At 39.5% G+C, this 11273-nt stretch overlaps 1 pseudogene; it reads right to left on the reverse strand.

Annotated features, from left to right (window-relative positions):
• Positions 1 to 3122: 3122 nt before the first annotated feature.
• On the reverse strand, positions 3123 to 8966 carry LOC147416702 (uncharacterized; annotated as a pseudogene).
• Between the last annotated feature and the right edge of the window lie 2307 nt (positions 8967 to 11273).

Here is an 11273-nt window from a genome sequence, read left to right on the forward strand (position 1 = left end):
ACCTTGTGGCTACTCTTGGTGCCTTGGGAAATTCTTCCTCTTTATCTTCTTTCAGCCTTAGCCAATCATTCTGAGATGGAGGGTCAGGCCAGTTTCCTTTGGCGTGCAATGCCCCATAAACCACTTTTGTTATCAGTTCACCTGGCACAATGTAGGTGGGATTTTTGTTGCCCATCTTCACCATGTTGTCATGGATATAAGCAGCATAATTTATCACCTTTGTCTTGTTCTTCTGCATTGCTTAGGTGAAGGTGGTAGCAATTGCTCCAGGTGGCATTATGTACTTCTGTGGCCGCTTTGGACACATATGGAAGTACTGGTTGTAGAGCGGGCCAATGATCGCCACTTTTGGGTTTGCAATGTCTTCAAAGGTGTAGTTGTTTTCTTTTCTGAGTATACCTTGACTTCATCTCTTCTCTTGGTCACACTATCCCCTTTGTTGGAGAGGTCTAGTGCAGCTGCCACTACTCTCTGTGATTACAATCATAGTGTCCGGCTTCCCCTGCAGATCAATGACTCTGGCCACGCCATCTTCTTTGATAGTAGTTACAAACTCCCACACTCTTTTGATGTCGATTCCCGATGGCAAAGCTTCAAAGTAGTTATGTAGATCTATCTTCTCTAAGTATTCTCCCATCTTGCTTCTGACAAACTCATTGAGCTCCCGAGGTAGCATGGGTAGCTCTATTGAATTTCCTTCAGGATCTTTGAACACACCTTGGTAGATCTTCAAGTCATTGGACTCTAGCAAATCCTCCTGAATCCACGTGTTGGTTGGCTTTAGAGTTCCTTTTGGGATGACAAACGGCTCTACTTCTTCCAAGTAGTCTTTTATTGTCATTCTCTTCTTCTTTGCCGGTGATTTTGCGGCTGCCATGGATCCTATTGCACTCAGTAGTCCGAAGTTAGCGTTTTTTCCATATCAGCTGAGAAAGTGAGTTTTAACTATCCAAATGACTTGAAAATTGAAAATAAAACTTAAAAGGAACTTGGGAAACCCTGCATGTGGTCACAGTGGCTTTCTAGCTAAAATTTATCATTTAGACATCCTACGCGTAGGATGTCTATTTCATCAATTTTTGGTGAAACTTGGCAGGCTGGTGGTCCTTGGCCTGAGCAACATGGCTATATGATTGGAATTGGGTTTGGGCATCAAAAAGTGCATTTTTTGGCAGATTCAGGCTTTAGGCTCACAAATTGGGTAGGATGTCCACAACAGGTGGCAAATGATATTCAAATGGGTTGAAATTTGATATATGAGCTTCTTGCACCATGGTAATGGCTCTTATGAGGTCAAATCCTGCACAGTAGATCAGAATCATGTTGGAGATATTCTACACGTAGGATGTCTATTTCATCAAATTGGCTTGAGATTTGTTATGTGGGTAGCTCTTGGCCTATGGAACATGGCCCTGCTCTTGGATTTTGATTTGGACAAGAATTGGTGTTGGTAAGAGCATCTATAGTGTTTTCAGGCTCAAAAAGTGCATCTTGGAGGTGTTGGGGGCCAAATGTGATGGGAATGGCTTGAAACTTGATGTATGAGCTCATGAAAGAGTAATAAAGAGATCTGGAGTTGAAAAATACCATCCGGAGTCAAAAAATGTCATTTAGACATCCTACGCGTAGGATGTCTATTTCATCATTTTTTACATGTGACCACGCAGATAGCTTAGCAATGTGCTCATGAGTGTATTGTGCAAGTTTCATGTGATTTGGACAAGTTTTGGTAGGTTTATGGCCCATTATTACCTCTATGCCCTGACTTTGCGTTTTTTGGTGCACATGAGGTCAATTTTTGTCCAAATGTGATGAAACTTGGTGGCTAGCTTGTACAGGCTATTTAGAAACTTTGTGTGATGAGAGATGTTGGGGTTGGTGCCCAGAAATGGCCTTGAGATATCCTACATAGGATTTCTCCTGATGAAATTTTTATGGTGAGTGCTACTGTTGCTGGCCCTGAGCCCCCCTAAGTCCCTTTTAAGCATTATTTCAACAAAAAAGTCAAATTGATAGAAGAAAACTCCGTGTGTGGCTTTCAGAGCCTCCGAGCCATTTTCTGACTTTTGGAGTGCTTTTCGGCGATGAAATTTATCGATGTTGGTCTCCATAGCTTCCCAATTCCTTGGGGATCCTTGCCATATGGTTTTTGTCGACTTTGGCTTCATCGGAGCTCCGTTTGGCAATTTGTCGCTCTAGAAGCACCCGTGGTTGTGTTTTCATGTCTTCGATGACTTGTGGTGGTCTACCACCATAGGAATTGTTTGTTGATGTTCTAGAAAGGCCACTCGTGAAGTTTGGTGGCAAACGGACATGCGGTTTGGCCGCGAGAGCTATTTGACGCTTTGTGTGTCTGATGCCATTTCTGAAGTTTAGTGTCGCTTCTGGTCACCGTATGGCCATGTGGCCTATATAAACTTGTCGAGCATGTCGAGATGCTCCTACCCATGAGTTTTGGTAGCATTTGGGCGCTTTTCACAAGGAACTTTAATTCAATTCCTACATAGCAAAAAAAGAGACTTTCCTATATAAAACTTGAACATATGTAGAAAAAGTACAAACTCGTAAAAACGAAACCTTTTATTATATATATATGCAGTAAAAATGACCCACATAATAAACTATGTAGCTTTTTGATCAACACGCACAAAAAGAAAACTATATAGCTTTTTGACCAACATATGCACAAGAAAAACTACATAGTAATTGGAACAGAAGAAAATCTATATAGTAATATTCACGTTAGTTTTATATACACAATCTAATACAATAGCTAGACAAAAAGAGTCACATAAGTGAATAACATAAATTTAACTTTTTTATTAGAAACAAATTTATTGACTTTATAATTAAAATAATAATATTATAGTAACAAATCTCACAAATGTATCGTAGATCTTGCATCAAAGAAATTAAATCTTTGCATCAAACTCATTATGCATGGGTATTTGGAACAGAGACTAGCTCATAAGAAAAGAACAATGTATAAGAGTAACTCACCATAGCTTTTTGAAGAATTCAATCTAAGTCATAAATTTAATAATTGAAAATAGTTGACGCTAGAATGTTCACCCTTTCTTTGGGTCTCAAGGTTACATTAAAATAAACAAATCAGCATAGAATCACTCAACCACAATCACATCATCCACACTTAGTGGAGAAGAGTCACATTTGGAAATTCTAACTTTTGTTTGTGGCCAAAAGGTACACCACAAATGATGAGTGCATGCCATCCATACTTTGCTCTTGACGATCTCCTGTGAAATCCGTACTACACTTTACTAGATTGAAACTAGCCTTTAGCGTAAGATACAATACATCAACTATTGGAGCCTCTAAAAACTTGATTAAAATCGTCTCTTGGTCATCTTTATCAAAGTTCATATCCTAAATAAAATTTGAATTGTAAAAAGTCACTACTTAATTGAAAAAGCTTAATCGATGCCAAAAGATGAGTACAACTAAAGTCAATCTCCTTACATATTCATGCAGCCCATTTGAGAGTTCATTGAAGGCTTTTGTGTTTTGAAGAGTAACACTCTCATCATGAACGTTCTTCAGTACACTCTGCATGCATAGAAAATTGAAAGCATAAAAGTTCAGTTAGAGCTCTAGAGTATGAACATTTGGGCAATTGATAACAACTACCTTTTTCTTGGTGCAATCTTTTTTTGCCTTTTTAGTCTGCATCATATCCATCATCTTTTGATTCCACTGCATCAAAAAACCTAAGTTAAAGCTCAAATTATACAAGGATATGAAATATATATAAGGTAAAAGATGTGAGTAAACCTTAGGTGCACGCTTTCTCTTTCTAGAGCTCACATCCACTTGATTTTCCTCATGAGAGCTCTCAAAATCCATTTGTTCTTTAAGAGTCCAACCTTTGCATGCTCTCAAAATAAAACACAGTAATTATATATCTAGTTTAATTATTGTAAAGGACAATCACATAGACATACCTTTGGGACATCTCCAATAAGAGCCAAGAAAGAACCATTTGAAGCCAAAGCCTCTTCCTCTCCTTCTACATCCTAATAATAAATAACTAGATTCAAGAAAGTGTACAAAATAATTCGAGATAGTATAAGTTGTGTAAACATACATCTAGAAGGGCTTCAACTTGCAAGCCAGTGAAAATTTCCTTTGAATAGTTCTGGTCTTTCTCAAAGTCAATGTGAGGATGATACACATCCTCATTGATAGGTCGTAAATGATTTTCCTCAATTTGCAATTGTATAACATTTCTAAGTAACTTTAACTAAAAAAACAAAAAAATTAAAAGATGTAGAAACTCCCACAGGCTGTTTTTCTTTGTCTTCCGCCTTTGCATTCACTAAGTCGGTTCCCAACAATGCAAAACTTCACATAATCAATCTTACTATGATATCTAAAAACTAGGAAAAATTAATGATAATATGGCTTACAGATATTAAATTTGTGGTATTGATCAGCGTTGATTTTTTCTTTTCATTCTTTCGCTTTGCTTGCCTGTGACGCAAGCAGAATGTGTAGATGTCCTCCACTTTCCAAAGGTACTCTGCACCACAGAACCTCATCTCCTCAATTTCATCATGGTGCTCTTGAGTGAAGCTCACAAGTTCATCCTTCCCCTCTAGATTGTGTCGTAGGTCACAAAGCTTGGAATCAAATGCTTTCATCCAACCTCTAACAGTTCTTAGATTGGAGCAATGAACTACATGTACATTGTCAACGTAATACTTTGCAAGGAACTCTTTTACATACAAGAGTGTTGGATCTCTATCACTTTTCTTGAGTGGGAAGCGAAAGAGTTGCTTGTATGTCAGAAAACTGGTTTTTCATGCAACTGTGTCTTCCTTTGCAACTTGTATAGCCTTGCTATTCCTTTGAGACAATCTTCTAGCTGCCACACTATTCTTATGATCAGCCGTAGAGGACTCTCCACCACTTGATTCGAGCTCTTTTACCCTTTTCTCTAGCATTGCTATTGTCTCTTTGAGAGACATTGTTTCAGATGGAGAAGCCATGTAATAGCTACAATGTCACAAGTTAAACCTTAAATCATATAAAGTGTGAACAAAACTTAAAAACGATAACAAAACATTTTTTCCAATCAATTAAAGTATTCAAATGTTAGATACATCAAAGGCTAAGCACTTGTGCATCTCCAAACTACTGGCAAATTTAATTGTGCACCACTTCTTGAAGACATGCATCTCCTACTAACTACAATAAAGTCATGTATCACTACTTTGCATGAGTTCCAATCTCTCTCTTCGTACTGCTGGCTTTGTATCCTCCATGTACAATGATCAGAACTATCACGTACTAGCCAGGCTAATTTGCATTTTTTGCCCTGCTGGTCAATCTCTCTAACAACTACATGTACAAGATCATCTTCACCATCACTTTTGGTTGCTAGAACGATATCACCAAACCTCTAACCAAGGGGGTGCATGTCTGATCTCTCCGAGAGTCGTAAGCTGCTTTTTGAATCAAATCCTTACCTCATACGCTACTAGCCTGTTACCTGTCAACGGAAGAGGTATGAACTTATGCATCAAAGATGAGATTGGTCTCACACAATCCCAAGTGTATGGCATAGTTTGTTGTTGTACAATGCTCATTCCAGTTGCATGCTGAACTATTAGTTTGTCAACCCCATTCTGTGAGGATATGCATTGTCTATAATACTCTGCCCCAAAATACAAAAAATATTGACCATTGTGCTCGATAGAGAACAATGTTTTTATTTTGGCCTTCCAATGCCCTATAGGAAGAGCATCAGTATCACCATTGTCCTGCTTTACAGTCACATGGTCACCAACTTTAAAAGCCTCACCCTGGTAAAGTCTCTTTTGGTAGGTTGTGACAAGAGTATTTTCACCTTCGCTAACTGTCATTGCCCACAGTTGTTGAAAGTACCTTTTCTCCTCATCTGAAAGGCATCTCTTTGTGCGTTTCTTCTTGGTTATACCAATCCCTTTCGCTCTAATCATGTTGTGGCAGTAATCCGTTTCATAATCTGCCAAAATCTTATGCCATAGCTCCCTGGTTCTTGTTAGAGATGAGAGTTCCAAGAGCCCCTTTTCATGGAAGATAGAGCATTGTGGACTCATAGGATGTAGTAGAGTGAAATCATATGGGAGTATCAACCTTTGGTGTAAGAATGACAAATTCCTCTCGTGTGGCAGGAATCCATCCTTCTCCTCTTGAAGCATGCGAGTAACCCATGTAAACAAAACACGTTTGTAAAAGTGGACCTAAGTTATCTCATAATTTTTTTTATTTGTCTTTACTTCCATATATATGGAGACCATCCTTTCAAAAATGTAACACCAATATACATCATGAGATCCATGCCTGATAATGTCATCAAGAAATTCCCCATTCCCAGCAACATGCTCCAATGGTGAAGAGTTTGGACCAAAGAATTCCTCGCTCCTTACTCGCCAAGATGAGAACAATGATCGCATCATCTCGATACTCTCCTTTGTCCAGCCCTTCTCACGACTAAAATTGTTAAATGTATGGGCAATGTCCATTAGGAGAAGACCAAGCTCATACATGGGTCTTGATACCTCGTTGATGACACTCAATACATATGGTAGACACCACTGAACAAATTTTTGACTTTCCTCTGCCTTAAAACCTTCAAAGTGCTTGCTAGGAGTGTGTGGCCACCTTCCATTGCGAATTGATGGTGGTGCAAGCTTGTATACAAGCTTTCAACATTCATCCACCTTCTTTTTCGATTCATTTTGCAATCCTTGCATGACATTTGATGTATATTTACTGAACAAATTCAATGGAAGAACATGCATTGTATCATACACCAAGTCACATGACAAGTCAAAGCCATATAAGTCAAAGAACTTCCATAGCACTGACTCTCCAGATAGTCCTGCATGTGCAAGATTAGTCTCTCTTTGAGTTTTAGAGGTTTCTCTTCTAGCTTGAGTTACTACATTGGACATTTCCAAAATGGAGCGTTTTGTTGGTGGATATCTTGCTTGTCATCTATTACCATCATAAACATATTGCCCTCTATACATTGGATTACTAGCATCAAGAGTTGATTTGGGCTTGTCTCTTCGACAACCCTCCTTGCCACCATCCTTGAAGAGTCCTATTTTGCATTGGGCAGGATGGTCTCCACTGACCATCATAAGCATCCCGCGTAATATGCATGTTTGTTGCCGTCCAGTTCCCATGCCAAAGATTTTGTTGACATTGTAGTTGTAGTGTACTTTTATTCCTGACATGAACAAGTCTTGCAATTCCTCCATAAGAGGACTTAGAAAAGCACCAAATAGACCACTATTGTTTCGGGACACTTTCTTGGAGCTAAATGGGAGGAACAATACTGGGAGTACACTAACGCTGGAAGACTTTCCCATGTTCAAAATTTTTATCTCTACAACCCCATTGTCTTTCTGTGTGGTACGAGAGGACTGGAACCCATCCCAATGTAGCAAAAGTGCCAAGTTACGGGGATCTCCCAGGAAAATTATTATGCCATATGAAAATACACAAAAAATGAGAAAAGAAAGCAAATAAAAATACCATGCCAGTAATTCTAAAACCATACCTCAATCGATTTCTTACTAGAGACTATACGTCTGCGACAATCTCTACACACGAAAATATATTCTTGAGTTTGCTCATTCCACCTTTGTTGAATCTCCGGCGAACGGGATGAAGGGGGAAACGTTGTGTACACCTTATTACACCCTGGGGTTGTACAAATAACTGGAAGCTCAAATGTCTGTTGTGGGTCCCAAAAGTGTTGGACTATACGACACTTTGCGCCATCCCAAAAATCATGGATAGACTCCAGTTGTAGTTCAGGTGGCTTTCCCAACCATTTGTCTTGGTTTCTCCACATGGAGAGCATGCCATGGCACAAAGAACGAATTTTCAACATAAGCTCAATTTGTCTTCCAATTGGGAGATAATCAAAGTCTAGTGTCTCCTTGCGAGGCTTGAGACAACTTGGGCACCTTTCACAACATGCCAAGCAATCACGCTTTGCTTTCCTTATTAATGCATGCACAAATTTCCACACTACATCCTTCATAGTTGTCCTCCTTGCTTGAATGTAAGAGCTCTGGCTCATGGCAATTCCCTTCTTCACCCATGCAGACTTTGTATCAAAGAGGTTGTACCATACCAAGCCCTTGAAATAGCGACTGCAATTGCTCCCAGCTAGTAGGCACCCTATAATTATCAAACAAAAAACCATCCCAATCTTGTTCAAGTCGAACCAAGATTTTGCTCAAACTTGGATCTTCTCTAGTGGAGTCATGCTTGCCTATTCTAGCCCCTCCCATGTCACCGAATAGTAGACGAAGCATTTCATCTTGACCGCTAATGGGAACTTGATATTCATCCCACAATGTCTGAAACTGAATGATCTTTGATAGAATCGCAATTCCAAGCGGTGCATGATTTGGACCAGTAGGTTGTTGGCAGTCTTCACCTGCTCTAGTTGTATTTGCTGATCTCAAATCTATGCCCTCTTGAAAGCCCTCTTCCACATTCAAAGATGCATTTGATGCTTCCATGTCTGGTACATTGTCATCAAAGTGCCTTACCTCCACATCGTCTCCATTTACAAACCCAAGCTCACTTGCTAGACTGCCTGCAACACTCCTTAGTTGTGCATGCCTGAAAAATGTCGTTTTCCCAACATATTTTCCACCCTGGCAAAATGCAGAACATGTACACCACATTCTTTGTGTGGTGTCATTGTCGAATGCACTCTGGAGAGGTGGTGTACTATCAGGCTCATTCACGTTAGGTGATTGACCCTAAAGGGCTTCAAGATTTCTGTTATGATTGAAATCTGGGTGAATTTTATGGAGTGTCTCCTGCTTTCTATGTTGAAAAAAGGTGCTTCTGCTCAGCATTTGATATCCTTCTGGTGTAAATAAACATTTATACGTACATGTACACTTGAAAGTCTTGGAGGTGGAAGCCATGTATGCCTATTTCACCTATTTGTCATTAGCCATGGTTACAAGGACTATAGTGGCCCAAAAACCACATCAACACTTGATGCTAGTGTCAAAGGCTATAGTACCACATACTTTAAGTCGCAGATACAAATTAGATAAAACTTTGCAGCATTGTGCAACTTTAATAATTAAAGAGCGACATACATTAAAAGACTAATCTGAACACGCTTGTAGAGTCTTTTAACATAGACGATGTATACATTCATACAAGACACAATTTCTTGCTTGGAACAAGGCTTTTAATCACAACAAGCCTATCACTTAAAACCCTTGGAGATATGGAATTTACATCATGGAAAACTACTTTGTAATAATCAACTGGATTTAATGTTTCCTTCAGAAGCACTAAAGCCATATTCTCGGGCCACCAATTGGTGTCATCTATAACTATTCTTGAAATGCGTATCGGTGGCCTTTCTCTCCCAAAGACATAAAAGTGTTTCTCTGGCCAAACGATCATCCCTTGAAGATGACAGGCTATCTCAGCAACTAGTTCTTCTACTACTTCCTGTCGAGCCATAACCTACATATGCATGTTGACAAGACCGTGCATTCAAAACTAATTTATTACTAACATGCGTGTGTCAGTATGGGAATGACCCACTCAAAGGCGGCAGTAGGATGAGTACTCGTACTTAGTCTCAGCGAAATTTAAGCATGACATAAACCTCTTCAGGAGTCATGACTATGCCACGGCTAGACGTCGCTCTTATGTAAAGAATATTTAATTAACTGTGTAAATTTAAAAAAAAAATCATATTTGTTTTTATTTCTGAGTTACGTACATGTGTACATGTGCTTCGTGATTCACAATAACCTAGCACCGAAGATGCTTATAATATAAAATCCTTTTTTCTTTGTATCTAAGAGACACGAGCATGGTTCAAATTAAATTGACAAAACATAACATTGTCAAATTAAGAGATCGAGCTATTGTTCAACTATCTTTTTGCTAGCTCGTTTTTTTAACTATACGTTTGTGTGTGTGAGATCCACAGCAACCAACCCTAAATGAAAAGGCACATGAAAGACTTGTTGAAACAAAGTTTCTTTTAAAACAAACTCTTTGATTTTAATTTAAGCCTTTTGGCAGATATTTGTATGCATACATGGACATGAATTTATCTGAATTTCTATGTGAGAATGATTTGCAAACTATGTGCGTGAGTGCAAAAGAGAGAGCCATGGTGCAAAGTAGACTGTTAAGTTGTACCTAGCCAAGAAAAAAAAGACGCAAAAAAGCTTGTCTTTGTCGACGACACCCAGCTCACGATCGAACTTCGAGAATCGTTGTCATTTCACTCAATTTGAAAAATGCATGTAGGGTGCGTAGGTCGATTCTCTGCATACAAAAAATTGAACTCCAATGAGAACACATTGGATATTTTTCTCACATTACGATTTTAAAAAAAGCCTAAATTAGTAAAGATTTATACGAATGGTTATGTATGTAAATTACCCAAGGTATAAAGACTTGCTATGCTCATTCATCTAGAAGATCGCTGGATCCGATTTGCTGGAGCTTCTACACAAAGGCAAAAGTTTCGATAAATATGGAGTGGCTTAATATTGAAGCGGTGTACGCTAAACAGTTTTAAAATTATCAGATGTACCTTTCGGGCTCCTGATGAGCGAGACAGTCGATTCCCATCACTGGACGAGCGCGCTGCACAGTGATACTGTGGCACCGCAGAACAAATATATTCACTGCATGAGCATTAATGTGGTCAGGAGGCTGGGACGAGGCTGGGACAAGGGTCGATCAGCTCAGCATATTTTGCGGGGAGGAAAGAAAAGGCTAGCTATAGCGCCTGCACATTGCGAAGACCAGTAGCCGCAGTGGATGAACCACCAAGGGGGAGTGGAGGCTCGCAAGGGTACTTTCTGCAAGCGCTAGCAGGTACATTCATGAATTAAGCATTAAGCTTGTTGTATATAATCCTGCACAAGATACATATTCAGGGACGTAGCTGCTACTACAACCGCGCGCAGCTGGCCGAGACCTGCAGATCAGCGCGTAACACTCTTTCTGATGAGCGATGAGAGAGTTCGTGCAGATGTAACTCATGAAGATTAGAGAAGTAGAAGCGGGAGAGACTGACCTACTGTGAAAAAATTAAATTTATTCGAGTTCGCAGTTTGCGCACCAAACAATAAGGTACAGCTGCTAGTAGTTTTGTAGGTACTCCATTCACGCCTTGGCTATGGTTCGCTTAATTCCATTCACACATTCACATCTTCGCTAGGGTTCACACCTAACATCTTCGCTAG

The sequence above is a fragment of the Adiantum capillus-veneris genome, unplaced genomic scaffold, assembly GCF_014529385.1.
Source record: "Adiantum capillus-veneris isolate H3 unplaced genomic scaffold, ASM1452938v2 Hic_scaffold_585, whole genome shotgun sequence".
NCBI classification, from domain to species: Eukaryota; Viridiplantae; Streptophyta; class Polypodiopsida; order Polypodiales; family Pteridaceae; genus Adiantum; species Adiantum capillus-veneris.